Source organism: Rhincodon typus, chromosome 12 (genome assembly GCF_021869965.1).
Source record: "Rhincodon typus isolate 14 chromosome 12, sRhiTyp1.1, whole genome shotgun sequence".
Classification (NCBI taxonomy): domain Eukaryota; kingdom Metazoa; phylum Chordata; class Chondrichthyes; order Orectolobiformes; family Rhincodontidae; genus Rhincodon; species Rhincodon typus.
In genome coordinates, this window is record NC_063343.1 from 44,322,901 (window position 1) to 44,337,140 (window position 14,240).

Sequence of the window (14,240 nt, forward strand, 5' to 3'; positions counted from 1 at the left end):
GTATGTTGTAGAGCCTCTTTCATTTGTTAACCAATCCTCTCATACAGTACAAATGTTGTTTCCCTTTGCTTTCATACTCTTGGAAATTGTCCTGATGAGTGTAAGCCTAAAAGCTTTGAAAAAATGTACCCTTTTGTTTTCAACAATACTCAAAACACTGCACTGCTTAATGACTATTTTCAACATACCTTGACAGAAGTGTTAAAAAAAATTGATTATTAAAAATTCAGTTTGTTAATGATGTGATAGAAAGAGCCATCAACAAAATTGTATGGGATTAAAGAGGGAGTGACAGTGTGGATGTAACAGTAGCTAAGTAAAAAAAGGCAGAGAGCTGTGCTAAGTCATTGTTCTTCAGTCAGGAGGCATTCCTACCTTTCTTTATCATTGTCCATCCAACCAGTGATACTTGTTGGGTTCCACACAGTCTGGTGCAGTGAATCAGGATATGCTGCTCTCAGTCTGGGGTGTGCTGCTCTCAGTCTGGGGTGTGGTGCTGTTTGTCTGGGGTGCAGAGCTCTCAGTTTGGGGTGTGGTGCTGTCTGGGGTGTGCTGCTCTCAGTCTGGAGTGTGGTGCTGTCTGTCTGGGGTGTGCTGCTCTCAGTCTGGGGTGTGCTGCTCTCAGTCTGGAGTGTGGTGCTGTCTGTCTGGGGTGTGGTGCTGTTTGTCTGGGGTATGCTGATGTCAGCCTGGGGTGTCGTGCTCTCAGTCTGGGGTGTGCTGCTCTCAGTCTGGGGTGTGCTGCTCTCAGTCTGGGGTGTGGTGCTCTCAGTCTGCAATGTGGTGCTGTCAGTCTGGGGTGTGGTGCTCTCAGTCTGGGGTATGCTGATGTCAGTCTGGGGTGTGGTGGTCTCAGCCTGGGGTGTGGTGCTGTCAGTCCAAGACGTGCTGTGGTCAATCCACTTGATGCATCTTCAACTAAGATAATTCAGAGTGCAACACTGCTTGGTAAACAAATAATTATCACAGATTTATGTCTGATATCAGATGCAGAAGTGATTCAGAAGACACAGGTTCAAACAGACAGTTTAATTTCCTTATCTTCTCAGGAAGAATCCTTAGTAACATTGACACAGATCATTCCAAACAAGAAACAATCCTCAAATAATAGAGCTGAGGCAATGAATATGGTGGTTTTATCAATATTGCAATCACTGAGGCCAAATTAAAGTGTACAAGCTAATTAACAAGTTAAAATAGATTCTTTACCCTTCAATGAAGATTTACTGGCTGATTGAGAATTACGTCTAATGTCCAGAGATTCAAGACATGGTCAAAATTAAATTGCCTGGTTTGGAGATTCAACATATTACAAAGAGAGAAAAGCCTAGTTCAGTGATGCATGATACTAACTAAAGTAATTGCTTGTTTCAATAGAATAGCTTTCCTCTGTAAGGGAAAAATATGAGATTAAAGGCCCCCAGATGTTGCAATAGAGTAACTGCCTGTTTCATCAGGAAATACACCTTCCACAAAACACCAGAGTTCTCTGGTCTAAGCAGACGTTCAGTACTTGCCTTGTCAGAAACAGAATCAAAGTCAACATTCTTCAACCCAAAGGTCTACCAACCCTCAAAATCCAAAGAGAACGCATTCTCAGAGAAAAGTGAAACCTCCAGAATGCCTGAATTTGTGAACTCAGAGATGTAACAGGACATGGTGAGTAGGAAATGTAATGATATGTATTAATGTATAGTATTATTAAAAAGATGTAAAGCTTAGAGGGAGGATTTTGTATAAGAATGTAAGGGTTTGAAAGTAAAATACCATTCAGTGCCTTAAGCACTGCCCAGTATGATAGATGTCACAAAAACTTGATGTAAGAATAGCTTAGGATCTCAAAGGAGAACTATCCACCATCCAGACCCTTCTCATTGCCTCCATAACAAAGATATATCAGTGTCATCTGTACTTAGTTATAAACTTGTCTTGAAACTCTATTAAGAGTAGCTGTCTCTCCACAGATGCTGCCAAAACCGCCGTGTATTTCCACTGCTTTCTGTTTTGATCCCAGTTTCTCCAGTTGCTTCACATAAATGAAGTTGTCATCACTGCTACCATTCTAATAAACTTTCCCTACCCACTCCTCAAGTCCTTTTCATCCATTCTAAATTGTGGCAGCCAGAATTAGTCAGAATTCTAAGGGCCACCCATTGTTTATAATGGTCAAGCATAATTTCTGTACTACTTTATTCAATGGCTTGTGCTTTAACCTGGAAGTGAGATATATGAAGACTGAGGATAATCTTTGTTGTTGTGAAGAACAAAATGACATGTTTCTTAAATGTTCTGCAGAACTTTACAGCAGAGCTCTTTTAAGTGAGGTTCCCGTTAAGAGGCAGCGTGATTAATTGGTTGGAGGCCTTGCAGGTTGGAAGTCAGCTTGACAAGAGGAGTGAAAAAGAAATTGTGAGTGATATATGGCAGGGGTCTCCTGATGTCAGGGACAAGGTTGAGGGATCTATCTGGATTATAGGTGCAGGTAGTGGGTTCAATGTTTGTCCATAGGATTCTCACTAGGATGACTGATGGAATAGTTATGGTTATGGGGAGCAGTTAGGTCATCATGTGGGTCAGGAGGGCAACTGGTGATGGTCGGTGTTCTATACTGGGCAGGGGGAGAAGCTATTGATTGAAATGGGTTTCAATTGTGGAGCTTAGCAGTTGGCGATCCTTTATAGTTTGGGCAAAAGAATGTATCAAGCTATTGTGGGGTGGCATAAGGGATATTCTATTGAATAGCATTTTGATTCTGGCAATAGCACTGCTTTTTCTCCTTTCCAACAAGTGCTATAAAAGCAGATAAAGGATAAAATGTAAGAGATTTAGAACAGTTAGCAGAAAGATGTGATGCTGAGTAATTAGTGAGTAAAGCCAACACTGTATCTACAATGTAGTTTAGTGAGATGGGTAATAAGAAGGTATAAATTACAAAAAGGGCACACAAAATTAAGACTACTGCTGTTTTGGAGAATGAGCACCAATTCAAACTGATGGGGCCAGTGGCCTGTATCTGTGTTGTAATTTCTTTGTTGTAATTTCATTGTAATTTTGTGTATGTCAACTTCCTTGTACTGTTTAGCTTAGATTCACCTTCAAATCCAGTTCGGCTCACTGTTAAATTGTTATATATCAGTAATACCATTGAATTAAAAAAAATGGCTAGCCCAATCTATTTCAATGATATTCTGTGCAACTTTAAATCTTGCATTTGTATTATGTTTAATATAGTAAATAACATCAGTTATAAGTAACTAATTGAAATTCCCTACAGAACAAATTTGAGATTAATAAACTGGAGATAGATCATTGTCATCCACATTGTTTTCTGTTCAACCTGTTACGATCTCACGAAAAAAAAATCAGTATTCAACAGAGAAATCAATGTATAATGATAGAAATCCTGTGAAATTTTCAACATAACTGCAGTGTTCGTTGTTTTCTTCACTTATCTTAGCTCTCAGTGTAAAGCATCTTTCCGTTTAGGATTTGTACTCTTAAGGTCTAAATGCACTTGAGTACAAGATAATTTCAAACTCAGAATGATGATATGGCAGATGAAGCACAGTATGAAATAGCAAAAATTTCCCATTTTGAAAAATGAATACACTCCACTATGATTCAAGTGCAGCAATCTGTGTCCCTTCTACACTTAAAAAAAATCTTATTTTTGTGATTCATGTCAAATCTGCTATTATTTTAACATTTAAGGCTCTGTTTTTTGTAGAAAGTGAAACATTTGCTTTCTATTACCCTTTACTTTGGGTAGATGCAGTCATTTAGAACACTATCATTTCAAGTCTTGAACTGCTTTCAGGTAAATGGTTTGAAAGTCCATTCATTCAGTCTGTTGCAGATTCCAGCCTTAAGCTCCTTAGATACAGAACTTTGTGGCGACTAACTTGCTTTTGTATTATAACTCTTTAAGCACAGGGCAGATTAAATCATTATCAAAAGTATTAGATCAGGAAGTAATAATCTATAACTAATTTAGTCAGCTGTATTCAAAACATATTGGCTTTGACATGTTCAAGAAGTTATAATCATAATTTGAATATTTGTCAGTATAATTAGTCAAGAGAAATATCATTAAGAGCCAAACAATGCCTCTTAGAAGCAAAGGCATCCTGTTGAATAGAAATTAGATGTTTTAGAATAAGATAATATTTGGGACGCCGAGATAACTCATTGCAGCTGCAAATAGGTTGTGTTATTCATAGCGTCATTTAATTGATGGTGTTCTTTACATGACAGCTGGCCCATGTTTGTAGAAATTGTACTAATTAACCAAGCAATATTTGCCACATTAAAGTAAATTAATTGTTCTAGGAAGTAAACTCATGCCTGTTTGTTCCTCTCTATCCTTCCCTTTCCTTTCTCAGTTTTAACAGAGGAACTATGGTTCTATCAGTTGTATTATTGCAGGATCTGTGGTAAAGCTAAAGTTGCTTACTGGGCCATAGGGCTGCTGTCTCACTTGAGAGAGACACCTGGGTGGGTGGTGGTTTAAACTGAGGGTCCCCACGCCTCAGGCAAAGGGAGAGGTTGAAAAGGAGAGTTCTTCAATGGTAACCTCAGTTGCTGTGGCAATGGAAGCCACACTGTTGGCATCTGTAGTGAGGAGGCGATGGCCTACTGGTATTATCACTGGACTGTTAATCCAGAGACCCAGGTAATGTTCTGGGGACCCGGATTCAAATCCCACCATGGCAGATGGTGGAATTTGAATTCAATAAAATATCTGGAATTAAGAATGTAATGATGACCGTGAATCCATTGTTGATTGGTGGAAAAACCTGTCTGGTTCACTAATGTCCTTTAGGGAAGGAAACTGCCATCCTTACCTGGTCTGGCCTACATATGACTCCAGACCCACAGCAATGTGGTTGACTCTTAATTGCTCTCTGGGCAATTATGAACAGGCAATAAATGCTGCCTGGCCAGAAACGCCCTTGTCCTGTGAACGAATAAAGAAAAAAAAAATCACCCTGCATCACATACCAGCCAATAGAGCTGACAGATCCCAATAAAACAAGTCCTAAAACTGTATAATTTGACTTCTAATTGTTTGATATTCCTTTTTTAACTATATCTTCCCTTCCTGTTTAATCTTCTTGCTACTTTTCCCAAGTTGTGCCTTGTTTTTAATTGGTTATTTGTTGATGCCAGCCTTATTGTGGAGATGTACAAAATGTCTTTAAGTTGGTACAATTCTTTGCCAGATAGCCAGAATCAAGGCTCAAAAATTCCAAATTTTGAAATCAAATCTCTTTTCAACCTCCGCAGTTGCTGCAACAAAACTTTTTTTTAATCATAAGGTTATACACCTCTACAATTAAAATGTAGTTAACTAGTTGACTAGAAACAATGAAGTGCTAAATACAATTTTTCTTGAGTTAACTAAACAGCAATTTTTATTATCTGCTCTCCTGAGAGTAATGATAAGGACAAGGTGTCAAGCATACATATGCACAATATACAGTTAGAGTACTAGGGACCAGTAGAAAAGTAAGATAAAAGAATATACAGTCTAAAGGCCTTAGGATGTCCTTTGAGATGTAAAATTTTGACCTAAGATCATTGGCGTTTAAACATGTGTTCTATCTTCAGCTGTAGCAAATATTTCAGTTGCTCTTTCAATTCTTTGTGTTATGATGTTTTATTTTAGTTGATGTTGTTAACATCCTTCAAGAGAAGATCAGAGAGTTTGCTTTTTGAAGTATGTTCCAGTCACAAGTCCATTTCCCTTGCTCTGCCACAAGCTGTTCTGTGAAATACAGCTTGTTTGTGTATTCCAATCTCTGAGTTACTTGTTTCCAACCTTGATAATTTTCAGAAAATGCCTGTCATCTGCAATGTTAAATATGCTATATATGTGTGAGACAAAAAAGGAGTTGAGGGTTTCTTCATGCTTGACTGAGTTGCAATGCCTCTTAGGAAATTTTAAACATTCATAATCCTTTGAGTGATGTAATTTCTCCTCATTTAAGTCCTAAATGAAAAGCCCCTTATCCTGAGTCTATGCCCTCATGTTTTAAATTTCCCAATCAAAGGAATGAATCTCTCAGGATTTACTTTATCAATCTGTTTCAGATTATCTTTCATTCTTCTATATCCAGACAATATAGACTCAATCTATTGAATTGTTCATCATAGGACAACTCCCTCATCCTAGGGTGAATTTGGTGAATTTTTGAATCCTGACCCCACAGGAAAACATTACCCGGCATAATTTCTAGGGCACATGTGCTAAACAAACAATTGCTGCCCGACTAAAGGTGGCAGACATAGATGGGAGGTGGGACCAGTTCAGGAGTGGGTCACTTTAAATAGTGAGCATTAGCCCTTGATGATGCTGATAGTTGTCTACATTATGAATTGTAAGGAAAGGGATAACCCTAGTTTTCAGATATAGCCGTTCAGGTCATGTTGGAGACTATAACACACCACAGGAATATTCTGTTAGCACTCACAGGAGGCCCCAGCGACAGAATGAGAGGGAATGCTTGAGTTTGCCAGAGAGGTCAAAAACAGATGAGTGGTGCAGAGAACCTGGGTGCAATGGTGGAATCACTAAACTGACTCAACTAGGTCTAGCAAAGTAAGTAACTAGAGAGATCCCAATGGCAGGCCTGCCAGTCAACATTCAGCAGAGTGCCAGAGAGAGAGGAGCAACTTGCGGGCTTGAGTGAGGGCTGGCTGACTCACTTCGACAGATCAGAATCGAAGAGTTACTGATCAGGAAGCTAAAGCACCACAGCATTCTGTAATGTTGTCACTGAGTGAGAGGGAAGCCTTGTACATGGCATTGTTCTTCACCTTGAAAATGAAGCAGAGAATGAATGTTACCAAGATGGAGATGGCATGCCTCCACATCATCCTCTGCTGCAGGGGAAGCCCCTCTTTGAACTGGCAACTTGTGGAGTCTCCACATCTGTGACATTACTTTTTGGGTCATTCGGGGGTGTAGAATGCAAAAGGTTGTTTATTGTTAGAATAAGAAAGTATATGTACATTTTTTGCAATAAGGCTGGCTTGCACAGTAAGGTAAAGTTAAAAGTAGCCATTGTCCTAGAGGACCATAGGGTCGCTCCCTCATATGGGGTCAGTCGGCTTAGTTGCCTGGACAGCTGGTTTGCGATGCAGAGTGATGTGGGTTCTGGCTGAGGTGGCCATGAGTGTCTCACCTTCCCACCTTTGACTCTTACCTGAGGCCTGGTAACCCTTGAGTTAAACCACCTCTAGTCATCCATCTCCATACCGATTTTCAGAGGAACGAAAAGTGAGGGTTGGTATGGTGAGAGAATGCACTGTTGAAGACTGTATATGACTGGGATACTGGGGTCTCCCTGCTTCTGCCGTCTACCCCTCGGCCCCTGCTGCCCAAACTCTGCCTGCACTCTGGTCAAATGTTGTGAAGCTCGACACTATTTCATGCAATGCCCTTCTGTTGTTTGCTGTAGACTTTATACCAGGTACAAACTTACTCCCCACCACTTCGATGAATGCCTTCAGACTTACCCAATCTTAATGGATTTCAGAACTAGTAACTGGACCCGAAACGTTACCTCTGCTTTCTCTCCATAGATGCTGCTAGACCAACTGAGTTTCTCCAGCAATTTCTGTTTACATTTCAGATTTTCAGCATCCACAGTTCTTTGTTTTGTTATATTGTTACATCAACATAATTCTGCACTTGGTATTAATATGACTACATTTGGTATTAACATTCCTCTACACTGAGCATTAGAGGCCATACTTCTTTTGGAGTTGGTTCTTTCTGTCATCTTGTCTAACTTTATTATCATAGTTTTATATCTTTATTTCTTCAATCTTAATTTCTCCCCTCTGTCAAGTGCTTGACAATGATTTCCTTTATTCATTCAGAGGGTGAGGGCATCGCTGGCTAGGTCAGCATTTATTGCCTATCCTATAAGGCAGTTAAGAGTCAACCACATTGCTGTGGGTCTGGAGTCACATGTAGGCCAGACTAGGTAAGGATGGCAGTTTCTTTCCTTAAAGGATATAGGTGAACCAGATGGGTTTTCCTGACAATTGGCAATGGATTCATGGTCATCATTAGACTCTTAATTCGACATATTTATTGAATTCAAATTCCACCACCATCTGTGGCAGGATTCGAACCCTGGTCCCCAACACTTTACCTGAGTGTCTGGATTAACAGTCCAGCGATAATACCACTAGGCCATTGCCTCCCTATAAATGTTCCATATTAATGTAAATTGTGAAGATGGCCTGAGAAAAATTGGCAAGGTAATGTTTAAGTAATCAATTTTATAAGTTACAGATGTCTGGCTAAGAGCTAAGCAGTACCCCGCTTCATTCTTACAGCTTGGGTTAGGTGGAGGATAATGCAGCATTTTCTGCCATTCACCTGGTTGACATTCCTGTGTCCTCTATCAGTCAACTTTACAGCTTGGCTGAGTGATACTGTTCTAGTCCTTAATCAGACAGTATTCTAACCATTATTTGATATTAAGTTCAGACTCTGCCAAGGCAATTCCATGTAGAACCTTTCCAGGCAGCAGAGTGAAATACGTTATGCCATTAATCTGAAGTTGATTAGAAGTCATTCAATTCTTAAGTTCCCTACACCTTTCTCTTAGCAATAAGCTGATTTATTAAAAGTGGACTTACATCTAAATTTTCATGAGTCATAAGAACAACCATCAGCTGGTTAGTCTGCCCAGGCATTTTCACATCCTGAGGCTATATAAGAAGATAAAGAAGCAAGCAAAAGAAGGAGATACAGGCCCTCGAAGCTGCTCCAGCATTAACTAAGATCATGACTGACATTTAACTTCAACTACGCTTTCTTGCCTGATTCTCCTATCCCTTAGAATCAAAGACCTGGTGGTTTTAGCCTTGAAAACACTCAATGATTAAACATCTGAGTAAAAAGAATGTCTCCTCATCTCATTCCAGATGGGCCAACAGCTTGTTGTGCTAATCTCTACAACCAGCAAAAGTTGTCTCTCTGTAACCACCAGGTCAAGCCCTCTTTTATGTATTATGTATTCCAATGACATCACATCACAATCTTTTAAACTTCCGAAACTATTAACAGATTCTGCCTAATCTTGCTTCATAGAAATTAATTTAGTGAACCATGTTTATGCATTATCTAAGGCAAGTATACCCTTCCTCAAAAACAGAGACCAAAATCGTACATAGCACTTTGGGTGTGATCTCACCAAAGCCTCCACAAGTCTGACAAGACCTCTTTAAATGTATACTTTTACCACCTGTAAGATTAGTAGGAAATCTAACATTTCTTTTTGATTTAATTTATTTATAATCACACACTCTAAAATTGTAGTATAACAATGTATAGTATAACACTTAACAATGGTCAATGCAGATATTAGTAGTATAACATCATGTGACTATGCTTAGCTTCATTTGACAAAGAAATGGACCATGGGACTTGAAACAAGGCAAAGACTATAACCTAATGTTTAGACTAAGAACTACACGGGTGAAGGCTTTTCAGTTTCAGATCCAAACTTCCAATTTTGAATACTTTTGGGGCCCATTAGCTCCTATCAAGAAATCATAATAACAACTGTGTCCTTGGACTAAAGTTTTATTTTGTTTCAGTAAATGTAACCAATGTATTGGAGTTACCTTTGTAACAATGTGCTAAAGTTTGTAATTGTATACTTTAATATATCCTGTATAGCAATTTGTAAATGATAATATTTTCTATATTAATTTTGCTTTTATAGTAATGGAAAACATGAACTGTTTCCAATCATTCAATCACAGCATCAATTAAACAAACCAACAGATGGTCAGTGCACATGTCAGAGAGCTTTGCCAAACCGAGTGAGGATTGAGACATAAGCTCAAGGATTTTGGGTCCTGACTGCAAATGCCTCACTTTTTCTTTAATAAAGAGGTAAAGAACATTTCAAATCCATGGACAATTGACAACCTAAGGAACCAGTCAGAAGATGGTGGGCAGTGACATCAGTCAATGTCTACCACCCTTATGAAACAATTAGAGATTGATCATCATCCCTTAGACAAATTAGCAATAAATCTCGTTTAGCTTGGGCCAAACAGAATGCATTGCTATAATTGATCATGCTGTGGGTTTTGGCTTGGAAAAAGTTAGTAAGAAATAGTCTTCAGTGATCAAAGCACAAGAGAAAAAGGTTGAAGTTATCCTGCTTCCAATTGGGAGTGGAAGGCCCTCAAGGTATTGGAGACCAAGAAACCAAGTGTTAACTGTATCCTTGGCTGAAACGGAAAGGAAGACCCATAGTACACCATAAAGTCTCTGCCCTGCTTTAATAGGCATTATTATTTTTAAGCTAAGTACAGCTTCCTGAATTACTGCATTACACTGTCCCCTGTTGCCCTTATTGGTTAAAGTCTCAGATGAACAGTTATACCAGAAAATCAGTTTAAACAAAGCCTCCAAAACTTAGCAAGCAGGAGAAACAGAGAGAGGGGGATAAAGAGGGAGGGAGAAGAGAAGAGAAAACAAGGAGAAACACAGAGACAGAGTGTGGAAGAAACAGCAAAATGGAAAACAAGAAGGGAGCAATAGGACGTGGGGGGAACAACAGCAAGGGAGCAAAAAACAGGGATCAACAGGAAAAAGATAGAAGGAACAACAAAAATGGAGTATCAGAGAAGGAGTGAGCAACAGAGCGACATCAACAGGGAAAATGGAGAGGAAGAACAACAGAGAGAGATTGTGTCTGTGGGAGAGAGAGAGATTCCAAAATTGTGAAATAGTGGAAGGAACGGTGAGTGAGGAATAGTAATGGAGGATCAGAGAGGGAGCTACAGAGAACGAGGAACAGCAAGAGAGCAACAGAGAGAGAAAGGGAAGGAGAGAAAGTGACTTAGAAAACATAGAAAATAAGTCCATGTGTCAGCCATTCACCCCTTCTAGCCTGCTCTGCCCTTCATTTTGATAAAGGCTGATTGTCTAACTCTACAGCTTGCTCCACTTTCCCCCATATCATTTGATACCTTTAGCCCCAAGTGCTGTATCCAACTCCTTGTTGAAGTAATACAATGAGAAGCTGAAAGGGAGAGGGAGAAACTGAGCAAACAACAGAAGCAGAAAACAGAAGAAAAGCAAGCAACAGGATAAAGCAACAGAGAGGAAGTCAGAGAAACTGAGAAATAAAGATAGAGAAAAATGACAGAGAAACAGATAGAGGGAGATAGAGAAGAACAAACAAACAAGGTGAAAAAGAGAGGGAGAAACAGTGGAGGTTCAGAGCAGGAGAATAGAGTAAAACAGAAAGGTAGAAATATAGAAGGGTCAAAAAGAGGGAGAAACGGAGTGATAGCAACAGAGATGTCAGTCAGGGACTGCAGCAGAATGAGACAAAAACTGAGTGAATATGTTGACTATACTGTTGAAAATTTGGTTCAAAGAGTTGAAAAGGGGAACAGAGATGCTTCAAGAAGTAAAATCTCCAGTGTCAGGTGAATGGCTGAGGATAAAATGCTTAGATTTAGAGGCGTAACTACAGTGACACCTAGGTGGAGTGACATCACAAACCATTGCAGGATGTGTCTGCAGGGAAAGATGATGATTGGTGAATAGGGCTGGTGAATAAATGTAGACTTTAAAGTAAAAGTAGCCTTCATTTTTGTGTTTAGGTCTTCAATGTTTACTTCTCTTAACAAATGCTTAAGTATTAGATTGATACTGGTAATTTTCTTCCTTGATTTATAGAAATGAAATATCATGAAAGTGTAAAGAACAAGGAATCTGAGTTATTAATTTATGATTAAAACAAATACAATAGTAATGGCAGGGTGATGTGTTCCTGTTGCAACATGTGGAACTTGCTGGTCACCAATGTGATCCACAGTGAACACATTTAGAGTTAAGTCTTTACAGCTTGAGGAACTTCACATCCTAGTTGAAGAGCTGGAATGCAAGTGCAGATTTAGATTCTTGTAAAGCCTCAGACGATTGGAAAATCTCCAATATATCAACTTTATTAAAGAGCAAAGATAACAAGGGTATAATAATAGGCCAGTTAGCTTAAATTTACTTACTGGGAAAATGTTACAGTCTATTACAAAGGATGTAATAGCATAGATTTTAAAAATACATAATATCATAATAAGCAGCATCAGTGTGGTATCACAAAGGGGAAATTATGCCTGACAAATTTATTAGAATTATTTAAGGAAGTAACAAGCAGGATACATAAAGGGGATGCAGTAGTTGTAATATATTTGGATTTTCAGAAAGCATTTGATAAGGTATCATACATTAAGCTACTTAATAAGAGTGCATGGTGTTGTAGGTAGTATACTCACATGGATCAGGGATTGGTTAACCAATAGAAGTCAGGGAGTTGGGATATGGGCGGTATTTTCAGGATGAAAAACTGTAACCAGTGAAATGCCACAGGGATCAGTGCTGGGAGCCATAATTATTTACAATTTACATTAATGACTTAGATCAGGAAAGTGAGTGTACTATAGCCAAGTTTGTGGGTGACACAAAAACAGGCGGGAAGGCAAGTGGTGAGAATGACACAAAGGGTTTACAGAGGCATACAGACAGGTTACATGAGTGGGCAAAAACTTGGTAGAATGAATATATAAAATGTAAGGCCAGGCACTTTGACAGGAAAATTAGAGGAGTGAATACGTTTTAAATGGAGAACAAGTGCAGAAAGCTAAAGCACAGAGGGATTTGGGAGTCCTTGTGTATAAAGTTCAAAAAGTTATCACACGTTCAGCAGATAATAGGGAAGCCAAATGGAAGGCTGACCTTTATCTTAAAGGGAGTTAGTAAAAAAAAAAGGAAGTCTTGCTAAAACTATACATGGCAGTAGTCAGACGACAGTTGGAATATTGTGAACAGTTTTGGAATATTGTGAACAGTTTTGGATCTCTTACCTAAGGAAAGATATACTGGTATTGGAGGCAGTGCAGAGAAGCTTGATCAAGCTGATACCAGGTATGGAAGGATTGTTTCATGAGGAGAAGTTGAGTAGGTTAGGCTTGTATTCATTGGAACTTAGAAGAATGAGAGGCAAACTAATTGAAACAAAGAAGATTCTTAGGGGCTTGATGGTATATAGATGGAGAAACATTGTTTCTCCTTGTGGGAAAACCTTGGACCAGACAGCATAATCTCAGAATAAGGGATTACCCTACTAAGACAGAGATGAGGAAGAATTTCTTCTCCCAGAGCACAGCAAATTTGTTGAATCGTTACCACAAGGGGTTATACAGACTGGGTCAATTAGCATATTCAAAGCTTTTAAAGTGACAAACTGTTTCCAATCATTCAATCACAGCAAAATTTAAACAAACCAACAAATGGTCAGTGCTCATTTAGGGGAGTTTTGCCAAATTGAGCTGCCAGAGGAAGTGGTGGTACAATTACAACATTTAAAAGGCATCTGGGTGAGTATATGAATAGGAAGGGTTTAGTGGGATATGGGCCAAAGCTGGTAAATGAGACTAGATTAATTTAGGATATCTGGTTGGCATAGATGACTTGGACCAAAGAGTCTGTTTCCGTGCTGTACATCTCTATGACTCTACGAATGAGGATTGAGACATGAGCTCAAGGATATCGATAATTGGGTCCTGAATGCAAATGCCTCACTTTTTCTTAACAAAGAGATAAGGAACATTTCAAATCCCTGGACAACTGACAACTTAAGGAACCAGTCAGGAGACAGCGGGTGGTGACATCAGTCAAAGTCCATCATCCTTACATGACAATTAGAGATTGATCAATGTCCCTTAGACAAATTAGCAGTAAATCTCGTTTAACTTAGGCCAAACAGAATGTAATAATGTTACTGATCACGCTGTGGATTCTGGCTTGGAAAAAGTTAGTAGGAAATACCTTTCAGTGGCCAAAGTAGAAGAGAAAAAGGTTGAAGTTATCATGCTTCCAATCAGGAGTCGAAGGCCTTCAAGGTATTGGAGACCAAGAAACCTAGTGTTAACTGCCCTTAGCTGAACCAGAAAGCAAGTATGTCATAAAGTCTCTGCCCTGCTTTAATAGGTATTATTTATACTGTAAGTTTACGGAGTTACTGCATAAGATTGTCTCCCATTAACTAATTCATTAATGTCTCAAATAAACAAATTAACGTTGACATTTCAATTTAAATAAGATGCTTAAAACTAATTAAAGGCAACACACCATTTTCTTTCCATTTTTTAAAAGTCATTCATGGGACATGGGCATTCCTGGCTGGCTAATA

General features: G+C 39.0%; 1 protein-coding gene across 5 annotated transcripts in view; it reads right to left on the reverse strand.

Moving 5' to 3' along the window:
- ddx46 (DEAD (Asp-Glu-Ala-Asp) box polypeptide 46) overlaps positions 1-14,240 on the reverse strand; it is a 223,793-nt gene that overhangs the window by 191,951 nt on the left and 17,602 nt on the right. The window lies entirely within an intron of this gene.